General features: G+C 41.1%; 1 protein-coding gene across 1 annotated transcript in view; it reads left to right on the top strand.

The window, feature by feature from the left end:
* Window positions 1-517: 517 nt before the first annotated feature.
* Window positions 518-20,410, top strand: part of sox1b (SRY-box transcription factor 1b) — a 74,966-nt gene continuing 55,073 nt past the window's right edge. The window contains exons 1-3 of the mRNA XM_088289273.1: window positions 518-608; window positions 713-863; window positions 933-1,053. The gene's annotated coding sequence lies outside the window, so the exon portion shown is untranslated. The remainder of the gene's footprint in view (window positions 609-712; window positions 864-932; window positions 1,054-20,410) is intronic.

The raw sequence follows: 20,410 nt of genomic DNA, 5'->3' as shown, positions 1-20,410 counted from the left end.
TTGACGTCAGTTCAGCAAAAAAAGCCATAAAGGAATCCTTTCAGTGGCTTTGAATGCACAGGAAATAGGAATGAATCCCTCTGCGGTGCTGTGACTGAGTGGGCCTTTTTATTTTCTTTTGCTCTGCTAATCAAATGGAGCTGGAATGAAAATGGAGTTCTCTATGAAAATCTGTCCTTTTGTTGGGCTTGCAAGGCTGGTAATTCCTAAACAATAAGCCATCTTCTTTTGTTTGGAATATAATATATTCGTGTTGTTCTGAAAGAGGTCTTTGCGCACGTGCATGCACACAGACACACGCGCACAATTACTCACACCCGCACACCCACACACACACGCACACACACACCCCCACACACACACGCGCACACCCCCGCACCCCCCCCCCCACACACACACGCACACACACACCCACACACACGTACACACACGTGCACTCAGATTGAAGCAAGGCGAGGTGGCCGGGGAAGAGAGAAGAGTATAAAAGGAGGCAGTGTGGAAGGCTTTCCATTCATCTTTCTCACTGAGAGACGACAGGACGACATTTTCCTTCACCCTCATGAACCTTACACTCTCTCCTTCGCTCAAGAAAAGTTCAAGTTCCTCAGGTTTTTTTTTTTTTAGGCTCCCAGCAGGTCCACGTTTTTGGAACGACTGTGATGTGCACATTTACTCCCCAACGCATTATCAACTCAGGATATGTTTCATTCAGGCCTTGTTCCTCCTGGAAGACAGAGGAAGCAAACAAGAAGGACATCCACACACTCAGGATGACAAATGAAGACAACAGGAGCAGACAAGCATGAGGTGTTAACATGTGATCAGTTGGTGACAGCAAACCTGATGGGGAGACAACAAAAGCTGTGAGTATTGTGGAAGACCTTTTCTTGTTAAAGTGACATTCTGGATGTTTCATTCATAATTTCACATAGAGGAACCTAAGCGAGGATGAGGATGCTGTCATCTTCTGTCATCCACTGGGGACATTTCAGACTTTCAAGTTAGAAGGAGTGTTGTTTACATTTGATACGGACATCAAGAGACGTGGATTTGGTAAGTACGGCTTTTTGGAGATAGTTTGTGTCCAGCTGAAAAACCTTTCATATGCCTGGCCATATTTTTTATAAGACATGCATGTCACATGTTGCGCCGTGTTCTTCATACTGAAATACAAGCAAGTCAAGCCTGTTTTACTTATGCACGAAGCAAGTCTAAAACTATGCTCTTCACATGTTGAAGAAAGATCTCCAAAAAAACAACAGTAGCCCAACTCTTGACATTTTTGTCATTTTAGTCAAGAGGTTTTAGGTTTGAATCTCAGCTCAGGCCAGCTTGTGTGGAGCTTGCATGGCCCTCCCACATTCCCAAAAATATTGCTATTGGTGTAAAAGTGAGCGTGAGTGGTTGTTTATTAGCATGTACCTTGAGATTGTACAGTGGGAGCAGCCCAGGGTCGCTGCGACTCAAACGAGGTCAAGCGCTACAGAATCTTGACTGATATGCAGCAGCGGTGTAGGTCTTAAATTATCCGATAGATGGCAGTACCACCTAACCAACAACTCACTAGGAGCACGGATTTATGGAGGACTGAAAGTGCCAAAACTAAATAAATAAATACACTATGAAATGTTGAATTAAAATTGTCATTTAATGTTTAATGAAATGTTTCATTTATTAATTCAATATAAATACAAGTGCCATTAATTAATTAAATTACCATTGAATATATTAAAAAATACTATATAATTATTTATGTATTGAATTAATTCTTTAAGTATTTGATTAATTATTTATGTATTTAAGTAAATGTTTAATTTTCCCGCGTTTCATGAATTCATTTTATCTGTCAAACTCGCCCATCAAAGTTTTGTGGTTTTGGTCTGGCTGCTCATCAAGTCAAGGCAAATCAATTCCAGAATAATGGATTGGTGCCTAGTGCTAATACTCCAATACACTGAGTGACGCTATTCACCTCTAAACTGGTTTGAACTCAAGCAAAACATCTAAATACAAGCCTCGACCGCTCATTCAAGAGAGGTCATGAAAGTCCTCCATCGTCGAAGCCGCCATGTTTACAAACGCTTCAGGCAAAAGCAACGGCTTAGGCAAGATTTGAGTTCGTCAGGGTTTAGCCCCGCCCACTAAGTTTGACGCGCGAGTTTGACAGAGAAAATTAATTCATGAAATACTGCAACGCAAGACCATGAAATAATTAAATACAGGAATTGTTAATTAAATACATAAATACATGATTAAACACCGAAATAATTAATTAAATGCCTAAATAATTAAATACCTATACAATCATATGTATATATATATATATATATATATATATATATATATATATTTTACTTATACCCATCCATCCATTATCTGTACCGCTTCTCCTCACTAGGGTCACGGGGGATGCTGTTGCCTATCCCAGCTATCTTCAGGTAGGAGGCACGGTACACGCTGAAGTGGTCAGCAGCCAATCGCAGCGCACGAAGAACCATCCATACACACACTCATACCTAGGGGAAATTTAGAGTGTCCAATCAACCTGCCATGCATGTTTTTGGAATGTGGGAGTAAATACACGCAGGCACGGGGAGAACATGCAAACTTGACACAGGAAGGCCGGAGCCGGAATCGAACCCACGACCTCCGTATTGTGAGGCCATTGTGCGAACCAATCGGGCCACTGTGTCACCTTTCTTTTACATATAATCAGTGATAATTTAATTAATGACAAATTTATTTATTCCACGAAACAATGCCAATTTTAATTAAACATTTCATTATGTATTTATTTATTTAATTTCAATAAAACATGAAACCAATATGTCATTAAATTAAAATCTAGGAGTGCAGCTAAAACACTGTAAGCGCAACGAAATACAACTCTTTTCTGCCTGGGTGTGAGTATTGTCGAGGTTGAGGCCCATCTCAAATCTATTCGAAGACTGCTTCAGATTCAGCAGCATACTAAAATGCAGCCTCACTGTGTTTAGTTAAAATGCCTATCCCAGCCTTCATGAGGCGAGAGGGAGTGCACCCCCTGATGGTAGTAATGGCGTAATCAGTTATAAATTATGAACTTATTTCTAACCCCTGACTCTACTTTGAAATCCTGACCCTACATTAAAACCCTATTTTCAAATTCTAACCCTCGCTCCTTTAAAACCGTAACTGGAAACCATACTTTAAAACCCTAACCCAACTTTGAAACCTCTAGTCACATATTTAAATGGATTGCAGGAATACGTTTTTTTGGGGTGTCACGGAAAATAGATTTAGATCAATTCTGACGACGGAATTCTATCGTATTAACTGTAGCCTGCTGTCATAAATTGTCATCTTACTTTGAAATCCTAACCCTACTTTGAAACTTAATTTTAAACCTAATTTGATACCCTAACCCAAGGTTTAAGCCTGAATGTAAAACCCTAAAACTGGTTTAAAACCCTGACCCTATTTTGAATTGTCAGTTGTCCTTGGTATGCATTTTTATAGACCAGATGCCCATTTGGCCTACAAACCATCATGTGGAAACAGATCGTGATGGATACAAACACAATCAAAAACACTAATTTATAGTTTACCTAGAGTTTGAGTTTAGTGGACAAAGAGAAATATATTTAACGTGTCACCATTATTATTATTATTATTATTATTAGTATTCACAATATTACAGTTGTGGTGCTTTTGAAAATGTTCTGTCTTTTATTAAGCGTAAGAAAGTGTTCGAGACATAAATGGAAGATACATTTTATTTTATTGCTGCATATGTATCAAATACCACAAGATAGCGCTTGAGCTCCACTTGCAGCCCAGACACTTGTGGCATTTTGGAGCAGGTCGCGTTTGAGTGTTTTGTCCAGTTTGCCCGCTCCTTGCTCAGGATCACGTTTATGCTTGCTTGTTGTTTCATTTGATGAAGCATAAAAAAAAACTAAATTAGGTACTTAGTCTGACTTTTAATGAATTTAAAATCAGGATTATTGGGAGCAAAATTATTATAGTGAGCTGTAATCTGGGGCGGGAATGAAGAGAAGGATTCTAGGGTGCCATGATCGACAGAAGCTCAGAAGGCCCCTAATAAAATGACAATCCCGACAAAATAATATGACACTCAGTAATAAACGTAAGATTAAACATTGGTGGGAACAGTAAGTGTATTTGTTTTAGAGACTTTTTCAATGCCTCCCCCTCTCCATTTAAGTCAAATGGTTCAGTCCACCCACTCCAGTCTGCAGAGACCTACAGTTTTTCTCGTTATCAGACAGTGAGTGGAAGCATAAGCGGCAAGATCTAATTGAAGTCCGGTAGCAAAAACTGAAAGCGAAGTCGACAACATGTCACCCAGTTCTTTCATAGGCGAGATGGATTAGTGGTTCATGTGATGGAACGTTCTGGAGCCACAGCTTGTTGATTCTTATAATGTTCAAATTAAATTAAATCATAAAATTAATTGAAGAGGTTATTTGGTATTTAAAGTTGGAATGTTCTGGTAAATAATATGAAAGATTTTACGATCAGTTATTTGAAGAAAGAGATTGTTTTGGGATATAGGATCAGTCTCGCAGAAAATAATTGACTCTACATGAATTTCATTGAGAAAATGTGAACAGAAAAAACAGATGCATCCAGAAAAAGCATTGCATCAAATTTTCCATGTACTCGACCCCCACTCGCACACACAGAGATGCCTTACATCACATCTATTTGTGGTTTTGCAAAGAAGTTCTTTTCATTAAAAAGCTGCCTGTGTCTGAACCGTATTTTAAATTAATTAGATTAATCTAAAAGAGAACAAGAACAAGAACAAGAATAAATGTGTTTGTAAAAAGTCAGAACTATAAATTGACTTTTACACTCAAATCTAAACCCAAACCCTTAAACAGTTCACAATGCAGTAAAAAAACACAAACAAAACAAAAACAACAAACAAACAAACAGACAGACAGACAGACAAACAAAAAATAAAAAAACCAATATCAAGTAAACTAGCACAAACATGTCAGGCCTATTTCAGTACAAATTTTATTTTGAGGCCCATGCCTCAAAAAAGAAATGCTTTTGAGGTAGAGTGACACAGATATCTCGAGCCTAGCCTTTAAGTAACACTGAACTTGAAAATTATGCCTAGCTTTCAAATAAAAATCAGAACACGTACGTTGAGATTACAAGTAAAGAAAGAAAATGATTTTGTTTGCCTTTCACTTTGCCTTTAAATCAATGCTATTTGTAGGGAACATTCATTTGCTCTTCAGTTGTGTAATTCGGCCGTATTTGACCCTCAGTTCAGTATTGTTGTGAGTTCTGGGCACCAGGTTCAATTGTTATTTTTGGTCGAAGCAAAAGTATTTTTTGCATGGAAGTGATGCTTTATGTAATCAAAGTTCCCGTCTTGCAACACATGACACACAGCGAGCTGGCCTCTGGAAGAATAGAAACGTACCGGTCCATCCATTCTTTTTCATTTTAGAATTTTGAAGCAAGGCATGCCACAAATCTTGAACCCCACAAATTTCTTGTGGAACAATGGTTTAATTGTCTCATTATGGTCGTGTGTTAAAAAACAAGCGCGATGGTTGTACTGGAGCTAAGTTGTGAGTGCACAGTTTGTGTCAGTGCCGCATGAGATAAAAAAAAAAATCCATGTCATTGTGATGTGCAGTCCACCATTAGAAGATGCCCACTGATATAGGAATAAAAAATAAATAAAGATTAACCTATTGACCTATTAAAAAAAATGCTCGAACAAGTCGGCTTGGAATTTCCGGCCATTCAGGAGGTATGCTGAATTTCCCAATTGCCAACATGCCCCTGGTCGCGTTACATTATAGAGAACGAGGCTCAAGAGCCTTTTACCATCAGAGAAGCTCCATTGATTATTATGGTAAATTCAATTTGAAATGGGGCAATACTAATTGTTTTATCAGGATTTTTTTTAGATAAATTGTTTCGTCCTAAATTGATTCACTTGTGCAGCTTCCGGTGGTTACGTTGGATAATTTAAAGTTGAACAAATGGTGTCGTCACAGTCAATTTTCAAATGCAATGCGTGATAGAAGAGGAAAAGGCCAAGGGCAACATAGCCAGAACAAACAGCCTTACTGAAGAAGTACGAAAGACAACAACATCTGCCACCCACACTACAGCACTGAAATAGTTTCTATAAATAAAGCTGAAGACATAAGTGGCGTGCAGCATTTCAAAAACCAGGGCCGGTGGGTTATGAGAGCCTTCCTGCAGACTAAGCTGCTTCAAAGTGCCAGGCTGCTATCAAAGTGTGTTAATGTGATGGATAGGATTCCTGCATTTAAACGCTGTGTGCTAAACACTGGCCTGCAGCACTGAGCTCACGCTCGCGCTCTTCAATAGGAATGACAAATACAGCCAGAATTATTTTGCTAATTTGCTTCAACCGCATTTTGGAATAAAGCTACAGAAGTTGCTTGTTCTCCCCGCCTATAAAGATGATCTACTTGTAGGCCACTTAAGGTCATTCATTGTCTAGTCTAAGAAGCCACTTAAAATATGACCCGCAAGTGTGTGTATTTTTCTGTCCCATTCCCAACTTGCTTTTTTCGACAAATATTGAAAAATAAAATCCAGCTCTTGTACGAGTTGTGTCACTGAAGGTAAAATGTTGTTTTTATTATAAACTTGTTGAATTTCTACAACAAGGTGCGAGATCAGGATTGCGCTGTGCTCAGAAAGTCAAATAACACCTCTCTCTCAATTTCCACAATCTTCGCTGTTAAATGAGTCCTCATTTTGCTCTTGTATTATATTACAAATGCCAGTTGGGATATAGTTTAATAATACTTTTACTATTCTCATTTCTGTGCTCCTCCCACCAACTTCTCCATATGGTCATGTAGTATCATAATGTGTTTGATTGACGGATTGACCTACTATCTCTTGAGCGCTAAGTGTACCCACAAAAAGCAGGTCGTTGCGCACAGGACTGAGGCAGCTGAAAATGTCCCAAGTAAAGAATGTTTTCCACGATATTCATATTTAGTGAAATACGTACAGTGAAACATACACATGGAACATGGTCCTAAATATGCATAACTGGAAAGAAGCCCCTTTCTAATTTGTCCTATACGTATTCAATTATTTGGCTCTAGCCTGTTTGCGTCTAGTACACAGGAGTGCACGCATTTTGATTGTTTCTGATTGAAGTCACTCAATGAATTCTACACCAAGTAGCTGTGTGTGAATCTGGTCGTGCGGCTGGCAGGAGCCACAACAGCCACGTATCATCGTTGTCTCACAACAAGGCTTGCTTGGAAATAATTTCTTAATCCATTAATTGGCGTGGAGCAGCCAGCGGGGCAGGGCTTATTGTGCAGTATGTTTTTCAGAGATGCATACTAATCATATAAAGTGATCCTTTGTACTAAGGTTGACAGCAGTGACGAGGGCTTTTAGACATATGCACTCATGCACACACACACGCACACACGCACATGCGTACAAGCACACGCGCGTGCATCGTCTACGAGCGCAGACAGCCGAATGAGTGTATTATTTTCCTTGAAGAGTGTTATTTTCCTGTCAGTGCCTGATGTCAACGTGCCACCACATTTGACAGTGAGCGTTCATTCCTTCATCATATGTGTGTGTGGTGGTGGTGGTGGTGGAGGGGTGACTGAGCGAGTCAGACAGTCACTAGCTGCATCTCAATGGTGGCATTTTCATGCGACCATATAATATTCTTTAGCATTGTAACAGATAATTCAAAAATAATTTAAAATAACTTCATAATACCTCCTGTCCATCTCTACGTTTTCTCTGGTCTTTGTGTCTAAGGGCCATGACGGCAATATTTTACACCAAAGTGCTGTCCAACAATACAGTGTATGGGCCAAATTCCACTCTGAAGGACACGGCGGCTCTTGATTTAGATTTTTGCTGCTTTCATTGCTCATCTGCAATCTTGGTATTTTATTGGCCTCACCAGACAATGCTGATGAAACAAAGGCCCTGGGAATAAATAGTATTTAATTCTCAGACTGATAAAACAATGAAGCAGGCAAAAATAAAGCAGATAAATCAAAAAGAGAGAAAGGAGAAGTTGTCATTAGCGTTTTTGTTTCTGTGGCACCACAATACCTTATGACCATCCTCGTCATGTGAGTGAGAGAGTGAGACAGAAAGAGCCCTCCCTTCATGCACCCCTGCCCGCCATGTGAGGAGAAAGCGGTTTAATTTAGATAATTATCTCACAAATTAACCACAAACTCTTTTTATTTTAATTACCTGTCTTGGGGGAGTATTGCAACAAAACAAAAAGAAGCGCCAGGGAGGTCTTTGTTCACATGGTCTTGGGGGGAGGCGTATCTTGGCTGTGGCCATACTGAAAGGCCAGATAACCCATTGAGAGAACAAGCACTAAAGCATTTGATAGGCTAATGGGGAATGCTGTTAGCACACTTGCTTGTAATTGGGTGTCATAAATCTGGAACAGGTGATGGGGAAACAAAAGGGAGCTTTGGTCTACGTATGGAGGCCACTGGAGTGACTTGTAAATCCTTCCCCCCTACTCAATGGTACTATGGGACGCTGCATGTACAGCGGCGACTGGAGACGCATGAATGTTCGAGATCCCTCATCAATCCTATGTCAGTGCCTGGGTACACAATTATATACTTATCCTGCGTGTGAGTGTGTGTGTTGCCAGTTTGTGCGTGTGTGTGCATGCATGCGTGTGTGGGGGGTGTGTGTGTGCGTGTGTGAGTGTGTGTGTAAAAGGCCTTGTAGCTTGGATGTTATCGTGGCTGAAGGTGATTCTGCCAGCAGGTATTTAACCTTGCTGTTATAATGACAGCTTGTCTGATTAGTGTCCACACTTAAGGCGCTGACATTTTCAATTTCACTCAAGTCTTCCTCAGGTCTCCTCCGTCTATCACAGACTAATAATTGTTATTACTAGCGTTTTGCTCTCTTTGCATTGTTTGCCCGGCTTTGTGGTCAAGTAAGGAGAAGCAAAGAAACTCACCTTATTGTCAATGTGAGTGGAGGATGCAAAAAAGATCAAATACACAAATGTGAATAATTTTAAAGTGGAGAGGTAAATGAGAACGCAATACGCGGTTAAGGGGCGGCAGTAGTTAATCTGTATGGACAATGGCTTTAAAACTGTAGTGAGACAACTGAGTCCCTCTGCAGGCAAAAAAAGTGGTGAATAGAAATGGAAGGGATGCTTGTCTGCTTTTTCTATCACTGTCGAGGTGCCCGAGAGCAAGGTTCAAGCCTTGCAATGTTCCCTCCAATCTTTGCTCAAAAAGTGCAGCACTGTTTGCGTCCCCTTTCACTTGTACAATACCTGCATATGTGTGAGCTGGTTGTGTGCGTGGTATACAACCCATTGAGCTGGACTCTTCAAGACTTTCTCATTATATTTTGTTTTTCTATACTAAGGAACTTCAGTGCGTGGAGTACAACCCAATACTATATACAGAAGAGTGTATGTTGAATTTTTCCTTCTAGTATGATTAAAGGTCTTTTCAAATTACAGAGGAGACATCAATCTATTTTCTCGCAAGCATGGAGAGAGCATCCAAACTCCGTACAAGCAGGCTGGGGTGTAGAGGTACAAATCACAAACCCAAATGTTCTTAGAAACGGTGAGGCAGACATTCTAATGTTGAAATGCTGTCAGGTGTTAGCTAAAGAGTTTATTTTAATATGTTTGACTATAGCTTCTCTGATGTCTCTAAAACGAAATGATGGCACAAAAGTCTTGGGAAAATGTATTTCAATTGATTCATTCAGTCATTTTATTAGTCATTCAGGAGTTGGATTATGATCCAAGAGGCAACTGAGGGTTCAGTTTAATTTTTTCAGTTTCTCCCTGAATCTAAATTATTCATCATTTTTGGACCATTTCAATCAATTCAACTTCATGAGACCAGTTTGGGGAGGGCCTTTGTTCCATCTTGACTGTGCTCCAGTGCACAAAGCGAGGCCCATACAGACATGTTTAGCTTTGTTTGATGTAGAAGACCTTGCACAGACCGGACCTCAAAAGTGTTTTTCTTTCTGAATGGAGAAAACTATACTCAGACACACTTGGAAAGGTTCCCAATATAGCGGAAAATAATATGACATTTGAGACACCGAATAAAATAAACATTATTGAAGCTAAATGAATGGATAATGTGACAGTCTGTAATAAACATGTAATTACACATTTTATCTGCCAGGCAGTGGCGGTAACATTTTGGGCATGGAGTTTGGCCCAGGTGGAAACTAGCAATTGCACCGTTGTGGGCGAGGAAACAGCCGACTTGAATCGCCGCCAAATGAAGCGGCTTCCTCATTCTCTTTAAAATCAGCACACAAGAGGCTCACATTCTATAGCATGAAGGTAGGAGAAAAAAACAACAACAAATGTGTCATTATATTGAACAACCAACCATCCATCCATTATCTGTACCGCTTCTCCTCACAAGGGTCGTTGGGGGGCGCTGGAGCCTATCCCAGCTATCTTCGGGCAGTAGGCGGGGTACACCCTGAACTGGTTGCCAGCCAATTGCAGGGCACACGAAGACAAACAACCATCTGCACTCACATGCATACCTAGGGGCAATTTAGAGCGTCCAATCAACCTGCCATGCATGTTTTTGGAATGTGGGAGGAAACCGGAGTACCCGGAGGAAACCCACGCAAGCACTGGGAGAACATGCAAACTCCACACAGGATGGCCGGAGCCAGATTTGAACCCTGCATTTCCGCATTGTGAGGCCATCTGCTAACCGGTCGTCCACCGTGCCGCCCCGAAACAACCAACCAATTAATGTCTTTTAAATAAAATAGCAATGCAGGCAAACGTTTAACAAGCTGCTCCGCTCATATTTAATCAGTCCAAAAATGCTGCATGTTCCAAACAGACATATGATGAGAAGCAGCTGCAGCTGTCTGTCTGTCTGTCAGTCCACCCCTGGCCCACCTCAACAAGCCCAAGTACTCGCTGAGGAAGGAAAACAGCAGATTGTTATATGGAGAAAAAATATGATAGAACCAAAATAGATTTCTGAAATCAACAGCCTGCAATTTATTTTGATTTCTAAACGATTTTGATAAAGCATTATTAGCTGTGTCTGAAATATCATGTTTTGTCAGTAATTTGACTCTCAGCTCATTTTGCAGTAGGAACAGAGATTATTTCAAAATGAATCAAGCATTATTCTTTTCCCAACTATGAGAATTGTCAAAAATATTATTAGAAGGCACAGTTTGTTTAGTAAAACAGCATCAAAACTTTCTGCAGGATTAAGAGCACATGCGCTCACACACCCTGTCGGGGTTCGCCGGTAGGCGGGAAGGGGGTGGACCCAAAAGGCGAGGAAGCAGGGAATGGTGTAACGTAAAGGGAATTTATTGAGTGGCTCAAATAAGGACAAAACAACGTGGCTGGGTGCAAAATAACAAAAGAAAACTAAACGTGACTAAACTGGTCAAAACAACGATGAAAAAAGAACTGTGACAGAAACTAAGGAACAATGGCGAGGGGGAGAACAGGAGCATGAACGGGATCAGGGAGCGATAGTGACAGTCCGAAGGGCGTAGCGGGAGCAGCGATGTCGGGAATGAAGGGCATGGCGGGAGAAGTGCACCGGCAATGGGTTATCGGAGTGAGGTGTTTAAATAGTCCAGTCATTAGGGGAGCAGATGGGAATCAGGTGTGTGAGGCTAACGGGCAACAGGTGCGTGGCTGGTGGGGAACGAGTGCTGATGGGAACGCCCCACTCAGCTGACCAAATAAACAAAGGAGCACATGGCAGGAAGGTGAAGAAAATAACAAAAACACTGACATGACCGGCACGGATCATGACACACCCAAACCTGACGCACTCTGCGAGGGGAGTGTGGCCTCGGACCAAATGTTTGCGTATTGAGGGTGTCACGTATTCTTGCGGGTGCTCGTCGTTGCTCTCCACGAGCGGCGGAGTGGCAGCAGGTGTGAACAACTCTCACCCAGACAGCGGCTCACTCCAACACTACCCCATCAACTAGTGAGAGTACAGTGAGGAGACACGAAGGCCTAGTGTCAGGGGAGGCGAAGGCAGGGGAAGATCAATAATAGTGGAGTTTGGATAATTACAGTTGTTAGCCAGCTGAGGAGTGCAGCTACAGTCTCCTCTCCAATGAGAGTCTCTTATCATTCTCTGTCCTCTCATTAGAGCTGTAAAGCCCGCTGTTTCCCTCCTTTACTCTGCGTCTTTTTGATCAATCCCCTCCTTGTCATCTACTGTTACACCCTCCTCGTCCAGTCATTGCATGATCTGACAACTTGTTGCAAATTAGAACATGCAGCAATGGCTTGTTTGTGTAATCTTCCTCCTTACAGCTGCAATTCATCTCCAGCCTCACCAGCTCTTCACAACCATCTCCTTTTCTATCTCACCTCCTCTTCTTCACCACTCTCATTGTCTCCTCTTAACCACTAATCTCTTTTCATATCCTCACTTGTCTGCTCGCCAAGCCTCCTAGTCTTTCTTCCTCAGCTCACGCATAGTGGAGGTGCAGAATTTGTCTGGACAGTTTTGGAGTGTCCAGCCAGATGTTGTTAAAATAGATCTCCAAGAAGCGTTGAATACTCTACTTTTGTCTCAACAAGCACACATGTGCAGCGATGTTGATCTTGTCGACAAAAACGGCATGAGTGAATGATGGAGTGCGAGATTAGGTGGCGCAGAACAAAAGAAGTGAGTTCCCCGGAGGCTGCTTGTTGGGATCCAGATGGAGCTGGGATTAGCTGCGGATGAGGAGATCACTGTACAGTGCCGCTATTATACTATCACATGGAGGCTCGAGGCAAAGCTGTCAGCTATTTGACCGACTTTCTTGCGCTACACTTTGTCAGAAATTTGTCACATTTTTCTTCAGTTTATGTGTCTAAATTCTTGGTTAAACTACACCCTCATTAACATGAAACAGTAGTTATTTTTTTTAGACTTTGCCAAAACTATTCATCTGCGCCATACTGCATTTTGGCAAGCAGTTCTAAATCTACAAATCCATAAACTCGACTGTACTGCTTGGTGGAAATGTGGCTGTAAATCGTCAACAGTCCCTATTCAAGCTGTCCAGTATCTAAATAAAAAAATCATCAACCAGACAGGAAGCAGGCAAGGGGGAGGGGGTGGGATGCTGTCTCAAATAGCCTGCTTATCTTTGTTTGTGCTCTGCATGTGCCAATCACGACTCCCTCCAATTAAATAACATCTTATTTATCACATTAATTAGTGAGTGCTGAGACAACAAACACTCGTACACCTGCAAAGCAGAGGCGTGTGAATGATTTGTTGTCTTGCTCAAGTGACACCTTGGATAAAGGTTAGGTCACAAATATGAGTGCAGCATGTGTGAAGGTTTGGAAGAATTTCAATGACCAATAAAACAAGACATGTTTGAGAATTATCTTATATTATATTATATTATATTATATTATATTATATTATATTATATTATATTATATTATATTATATTATATCATATCATATCATATCATATCATATCATATCATATTATATTATATTATATTATATTATATTATATTACTATTTTCCAGTTTAAATATCACTGTGTCCAACCAGCAAAAATAAAATAATTTTATACTGAACCCCAAATGCCTGAGGTAATTTATTCTCTCGTAAATCCAAAATATTTGTTAATAACCATACAATAAAAAAGCACAGAAGTCCAGCAAGGTGCAGCAATCCTCAACATGATCACCTGAATTGATTTAAAGACTTGTGGGGCTCTATTTTCCTGCCCGGAGCAAGTCTAAAACGTGGTCCAAATCGGCACAGAGGCAGGTTAGGTTACGTTTAATTATTTTCACAGACACACACAGCTTGGCGCAGTTAGAATTTTGCTCTGGTGTGGTTGTGAACATTGCCTACTTGATTTGCTGTAATTTTAAACAGCTCTTGTCATTCTCATTCTTAAATCGGCACGAGTGGTGCACAGTCCTCGACATAGCGGAAGAAGAAACTGAATTGCTGGAGTCCATGAAGGAAGTTGAGTCGCGTAAAGTACATTATTAAAGAACCGCACGTTGGATAGGGGAAATCACAGATCTGTGAGGGGTGCCCCCTTCACAGAGAGCACTTGTTTCCAAAATGATGTTGAAAATACTATGGCAATGGTGTGACAGTCGCTGCCCATGGTCCTGAAGCTTCATCACCACAAATAACTGAACCATGAGACTTATGTTTCTGTTTCGGAAAATATCCTACGATACAAACACAGGCACACACACTTTAACTTACATTTTGGAAAACAAATAAACCATCACTTTAGGCTTTTATTTTTCATTAAATCCCATTGCGCCTTGTGTTTGTGTAACATGTCGTGTGTGTTTGAGGAAGACTGTGTTTTGCTATCTGGTTACCAGGGCATTGGTTAATCTGTCATGTTTCAATGTTTGCTGACCCATCTCACTTTCGAAGAAAACTTATGTAGCTGTAGTGCATGTTTCTGAGAGAGAATGTGTGTCGTGTATTATGTATTTAGTCACTCAAGTGCACCCAAGGGTGGTTAGCATGATGGCCTCACAGTGCAGAGGCCGTGAGTTCAATCCCGGCTCCGGCCATCCTGTGTGGAGTTTGCATGTTCTCCCAGTGCTTGCGTGGGTTTCCTCCGGGTACTCCGGTTTCCTCCCACATTCCAAAAACATGCATGGCAGGTTGATTGGACACTCTAAATTGCCCCTAGGTATGAGTGTGAGCGTGGATGGTTGTTTGTCTCTGTGTGCCCTGCAATTGGCTGGCAACCAGCTCTGCGTGTACCTTGCCTACTGCCCAAAGATAGCTGGGATAGGCTCCAGCACCACCCTTGACCCTTGTGAGGAGAAACGGTACAGATAATGGATGGATGGAAGTGCATCCAAGTAGCCTTATTGTGTTTTATTTAACCCAATGCAAGTCTACTGCAAAATGCAGTCTAACATTGTGTGTCCATGGGTCGAGTTTTCTTTCCTTTAGCATTTTTGTAGACGGGCGCAGTTAGAAATGGGAGAGTGCATTGCTGTAATACTTGACACAGCTGACTTGATGCCCGGCTGATTGAAGAGACTCACTAGCGTCCGTTCAGATCACAGCATGCAACATATGTTGATAAAGAACTGAAAGATGGTCTCCACTCATGCAAACCACCCCTTGCAGACAATACATGAAGCTGTCAGCGTTGTGGCGCGAGTTGGTGTCGATTTCGGATTAACTCCTCATCTATGAACCCTGGAGGTGGTCTTTTTGAACGGTACGCATCGCGGGGCTGCTTTGGGAGTGTCAATGTTCAGCAAACAAAAAATTCCAGCAAGGAGGCCGACTCCACAACTCAGTATGACCACATTGGAAGTCTACATTGAGTGGTGTATCAAAATCAGAGTCAGAATTAGAATGCCCTTTATTGTCATTGTACTCAGTGTGCAGCGAGATTAGAGAGCTCCCCGCTCCAGTGCAGTACAACAATAATTTAATTAAATATATAAAATAGATCAATTAAAGATTAAAAAATTAAGTAGAAAATAAATACGAAATTGGATAAATAAAAACACGTCATATTCCTCATTAGAAGTAGGTGTTTTTCAAGTCCTCACTTATTTCCTGATTTGTCCAAAATGAATGGATGAAAAAGAAAATAACACATTTCAGTATCCTGATCAAACTTTAATGATAAAAGGATATACATTTTCACAATGATTCAGAGGGTTTGATGCATGTTGTCATATCTATGAGTAAAATACGACGACGTCCACCACACATATCAGAGCGCAGTTTTATAAATGTGTAATAGAAAATGCCCTTGGTCCACCAGAATGCCCAGCAGTGAGGTCTGCCAATTCTCAGACATGGTAAACTAGACTTGACCCGACACAAAAATGAAAATGCACCTGTCTGTGAAAATAGCGATAGATAGTCATTCGTCCCTGTACTCCCTTTTTCCCATCCCTCTGATCTCCTGCTGCCATTTGAGCATCAAAGGTGTTGAAGAGGTTGGCCATCTTGGGATCCTTCCTCACAATGCTCTTCATCTTCTTCAAAAGGACGACGGTGCAAAGGCCAACTGTGTACATTTCAAATATCTTGACTGAGAAGCTCCTTGCACATCGCAATGCTTGAAACCTTTTGAGCCTTTCGTACACACATTGCAGTGAAGGTCAATGAAGACAGACTGGAAAACTGTCTCGGGTGACGATTTCTCAGTCTGTCTCTTGTACCTGTACAATCCCTGGCCAAAATTATAAAATCACCTCTCCTCAAGGATGACATTTACAGTTTTTATCAGTTGCTTTGGTACATTTCTCAGATCAAAATTTAAACTCTCAAAACTACTTGACCTCTACAACAGTAGTCTGCAACCTCAGTCTGGTACCGGTCTGCGGGCCACTCTACCCATGCTGCACAGATACTTTTTTAAAAAAATAATAGAATAGCTCAACTCAACTCAATTGTATTTATAAATCACTTTAAGACAACCACCGCTGTATGCAAATTGATATATGTGGAACAAAGTAAGTCATAGAACAACAGGCAATAAAACAGATTAATAAGGATGACAGTAAAAAGCACAAAATCTGTTAAACAAAAAAAATAACATGCTGAGTCAAAAGCCAAAGAATAAAGAAGAGTTTTAAAAGTGGACAGAGAAGGGGCTTGCCTAACATTTAGCGAGCGGTCATTTCAAAGAGAGGGAGCGGCAATGGAAAAGGCTTGACCCCTCTGAGACCTTCGCTTAGTCCTCAGTACCTCAAATAGCATCTGCTATACGCACACCTGAAGCAGGTGCGTAAGGCTCTCGGTTATTATAGTTGGGGAATTTTAATTATAGTTAGTTGTTATTTTGTTTTGAGTTTTGTTTTTTAAATTGAGTTACCGAGAATTGAGTTTCAATCAGTTTTCAGAGCAGCTTTATGTCTTTTTTTTAATTCATTTGAGTTTTTATCAAAAACACTTAGTTTTAGTTAAGGTTTGGTAAGTTTCATTATTAGTTTTTATTGAAATTGGTGTTTTACTTGTGTGGAAGATTAGAAAAACAGCATGGTTAGGATTTAAAAAATGTACAACTTTTACAACATTTTGATAATACAAGGTACTTTTTAAAAGTCCACAGAGTTTGAATTACAAGAAGTGCATGACACCGCTTCTACCGCTATATATGTATATCTATCGACCTCTCTCTCTCTCTCTATCTATCTATCTATCTATCTATCTAGACAGATGGACAGATGGACAGAGGGACAGACAGACAGACAGACAGAAAGACAGATAGATAGATAGATAGATAGATTTTTCAGCTCTTTTGTGTTTTTCCAAGATAAACTAATTAATTACTGCCTATCAAGCCACACATGTCAAATTAATGAAGCCTTCCTTTAAATGTATCATTGTTCAACATCTTTAAACATTTCCACTGTCTTTCGTTTTCTTATTTACATACGTCATATTAGATATATATCAATTTTATATAGCATTCTGTAGAATTCAGCTTCAAGCCATCTTGTCCTCAATCCATTGTTATGTTATCAAAGAAAACACAGGAAGACCTCAAACCTGTTTTAAAAGTTTGTTCAACTGACATTCCGCATATAGTGGATTTACAGTAACACATTTCTCAAATACTATCCTGTTTGCACCTGGGTAGTGCTGTTTCAGTTTCCACATATTTTTGCATGAGCACTCAAGTGTGTTTTGGCATGCGCAAACCTTAAATAAATCATGGCCTTTTGAGTTTGCAATTCACTTAACAAATACCGTATGCTTTGTGACTGCATACAGTAAGATCTGAGCTGCGATTCAAACCCAAAGCCTTCTTGCTGTGAGGCAGCACTGCTTACCTCTGTTCCACAAACTCAGAAGCCTACTCAACATTCAGTGCCATGTGATGAATGTGAGATTCTCTGGTTAAAAATGTGAGCGTGAATTTGCATGTACAGTATGTCACTAATGTGCAGCAAAACTCCTACAGTTCTGTGTTTTTCGATAAGGTGAGTGCTTAAGTTTATCTGTGCACTCGCAGCCTCGTGAACATTACCATGAGAATGGCCTAAGCCCTTAGCTAATCCTCCAAGTCTGTTGTAATAAACGTCTTCATTCACACATCCGAGGGACAACGGCGGTGCATCACCAAGTTGTAGCAGTTGCCCATGACCAAGCTCATGTCATCTGTGTTGTTCTTGCTCAAGATGGTCTTGTTCATTTTCTATGGCAAAAAGGCATGTATGAAATGATCAGTAGCACAGGCACAACAGTTTGAGCAGTGCAGGTCCACTTGAGTTTTATGCGTCCCAAGCTCCCATCTTTTTCTTGCCTCCCATCCCCAAGTCTCTCTTGGGAATAGCCCCATCCTTCATAGTCCCACCCCACCCCAGGGGAACCACACAAAGCAGTCTATTAAAAAGCCTTTAGCGTGTGTTATTCACTCAGCGAGCTTCCGCAGAGATGAGGAATAGGTTTCGGGTAAAAGTTAGAATGTGAATGTGAGTTTGCATGTGTGTGTATGAGCGCACATGCGTGTGTGTGTATGTGTGGGTGTGGGTGTGTGTAGGGGTGTGTGGGGGTGTGTGGGGGGGGGTGTGTACGTGTTTGCGCACGTCTGGCCTTCCTTGCTTAGGAAAACCAGCATTTAAAGGGCTTCATAAGGCAAATGAAGCATAAGACAATGTAATCCTACCTATACTTATTCAAAGAAAACTACACTTATTATGCTAATGCCTATCATACAGCATCTTTTGAAATGTGTCATGTTATTTGTTGTTTTTCCTTTCGTAAACATCTGACCTCCCGCAGTGGCAGCGTGTGAAAAGCAAATATATTACTCTTGCTTTCTTCTTCGGTGCCAGCATGATCATAAAATATAAAAGTATGATCTCAGTGCATTCTGAAGCTTACCCTAGTGCAGTTTCATTTTGGTAAGAAAATGATCTGACCTTGATCTGATGTAACTGACAAATTGATGCACACAGTGTAAGCTTAAAGGCATAATGGTGACATAACGACATGAACGACGTTGTCATCATACACGCTTCATCTGCTACTTCGTGGTGTGATAACAGTTTTTTGCAAGTTGGATGATTTATAGATGTTTACATATACAGAAGACCCCCGCTACTTGCAGGGAATACATGGACGAGGCCGACCTACAAGTAGGTGACGAACCGCAATGATGCTCGGATCAATTGTACATCATTATTTTCTGTTGTACAATAGTCTTCTTTCAGATGTTCCATTTCATTATTAATGATTTAGCGCCCTTAGACTGCAACCCACACCCAAATCATATAAATAAAAGCAGGTAAACTCCACCCATACATCCATCATCTATCTGTAGTGCTTACTGGCCTGGATTGGTAATCGTGTGTTGAATCGTGCTCAGGAAGTCACTCCTGCCGATGATGATGGACTTCTCATCCCACAGTGTATTTATGACACTTTATTTACACAGCCCACCTTGTGTTTGGAATTAATTTAAATTATTATTTTTTTTTAATCAAGTCATGTTCAATAACATACAAGATTAATGAAATTGGGTTCAATTCTTAATATAAATATTTTCATGTTATTACAGAGAATCCCAGTTAGAGTAAACAATACCACTCTTTTGTAGCATTGGTTCTCCTGAGAATGTATTCCATATGAAAATAAAATTGCTCCTACATGAAATAGAAAAGAATAGAATCAATCTTTAATGTCCAACGGGGTGGAAATTTGTCTTTGGCTCACCAAGCACAGTAACAATTGTTAGGATCGCCTTGCGACGAGGAGGGAGGAGGACCCAAAAAGCGAGGAAGCAGGGGAAGGTGTAACTTAAAGGGGATTTATTGAATGGCTCAACAGGGACAAACAACGTGGCAGGGTAAAAAATAACAAAGGCCAACTAAACGTGACTAAACTGGCAGAAGGACAAGGAACAAAACGAGACGGGAACGAACTAAGCAGACAGGGACAGAGACCAGGGACAGAGACCAGGGACAGAGACCAGGGACAGAGACCAGGGACAGAGACCAGGGACAGAGACCAGGGACAGAGACCAGGGACAGAGACCAGGGACAGAGACCAGGGACAGAGACCAGGGACAGAGACCAGGGACAGAGACCAGGGACAGAGACCAGGGACAGAGACCAGGGCTGAGAGCATGAACATGGCAGGAAACAAACGCGGTCGTGGAAGTCCGTGAAGTGCGGCAATGACCCGACACTGAGTTGTCGGTCTGGGAGGCTTAAATAGTCAGAGTGATCAGGGGAGCAGATGGGAATCAGGTGCGTGATGATTGACGGGAAGCAGGTGTGTTGCTGGCGAGGGCGGGTGCTGAGGAAAACGCCCCCACTCAGCTGACAAAATAAACAGAAAAAGCACATGGCAGGAAGGAGGGAAGAAAATAACAACAAAAACACTGACAT

This window comes from Idiotropiscis lumnitzeri, chromosome 3 (assembly GCF_059441095.1).
Source record: "Idiotropiscis lumnitzeri isolate Australia: NSW breed Sydney's pygmy pipehorse chromosome 3, RoL_Ilum_1.0, whole genome shotgun sequence".
NCBI classification, from domain to species: Eukaryota; Metazoa; Chordata; class Actinopteri; order Syngnathiformes; family Syngnathidae; genus Idiotropiscis; species Idiotropiscis lumnitzeri.
The sequence above is the reverse complement of the archived record's forward strand: the minus strand, read 5'-3'. Positions and strand labels throughout refer to the sequence as shown.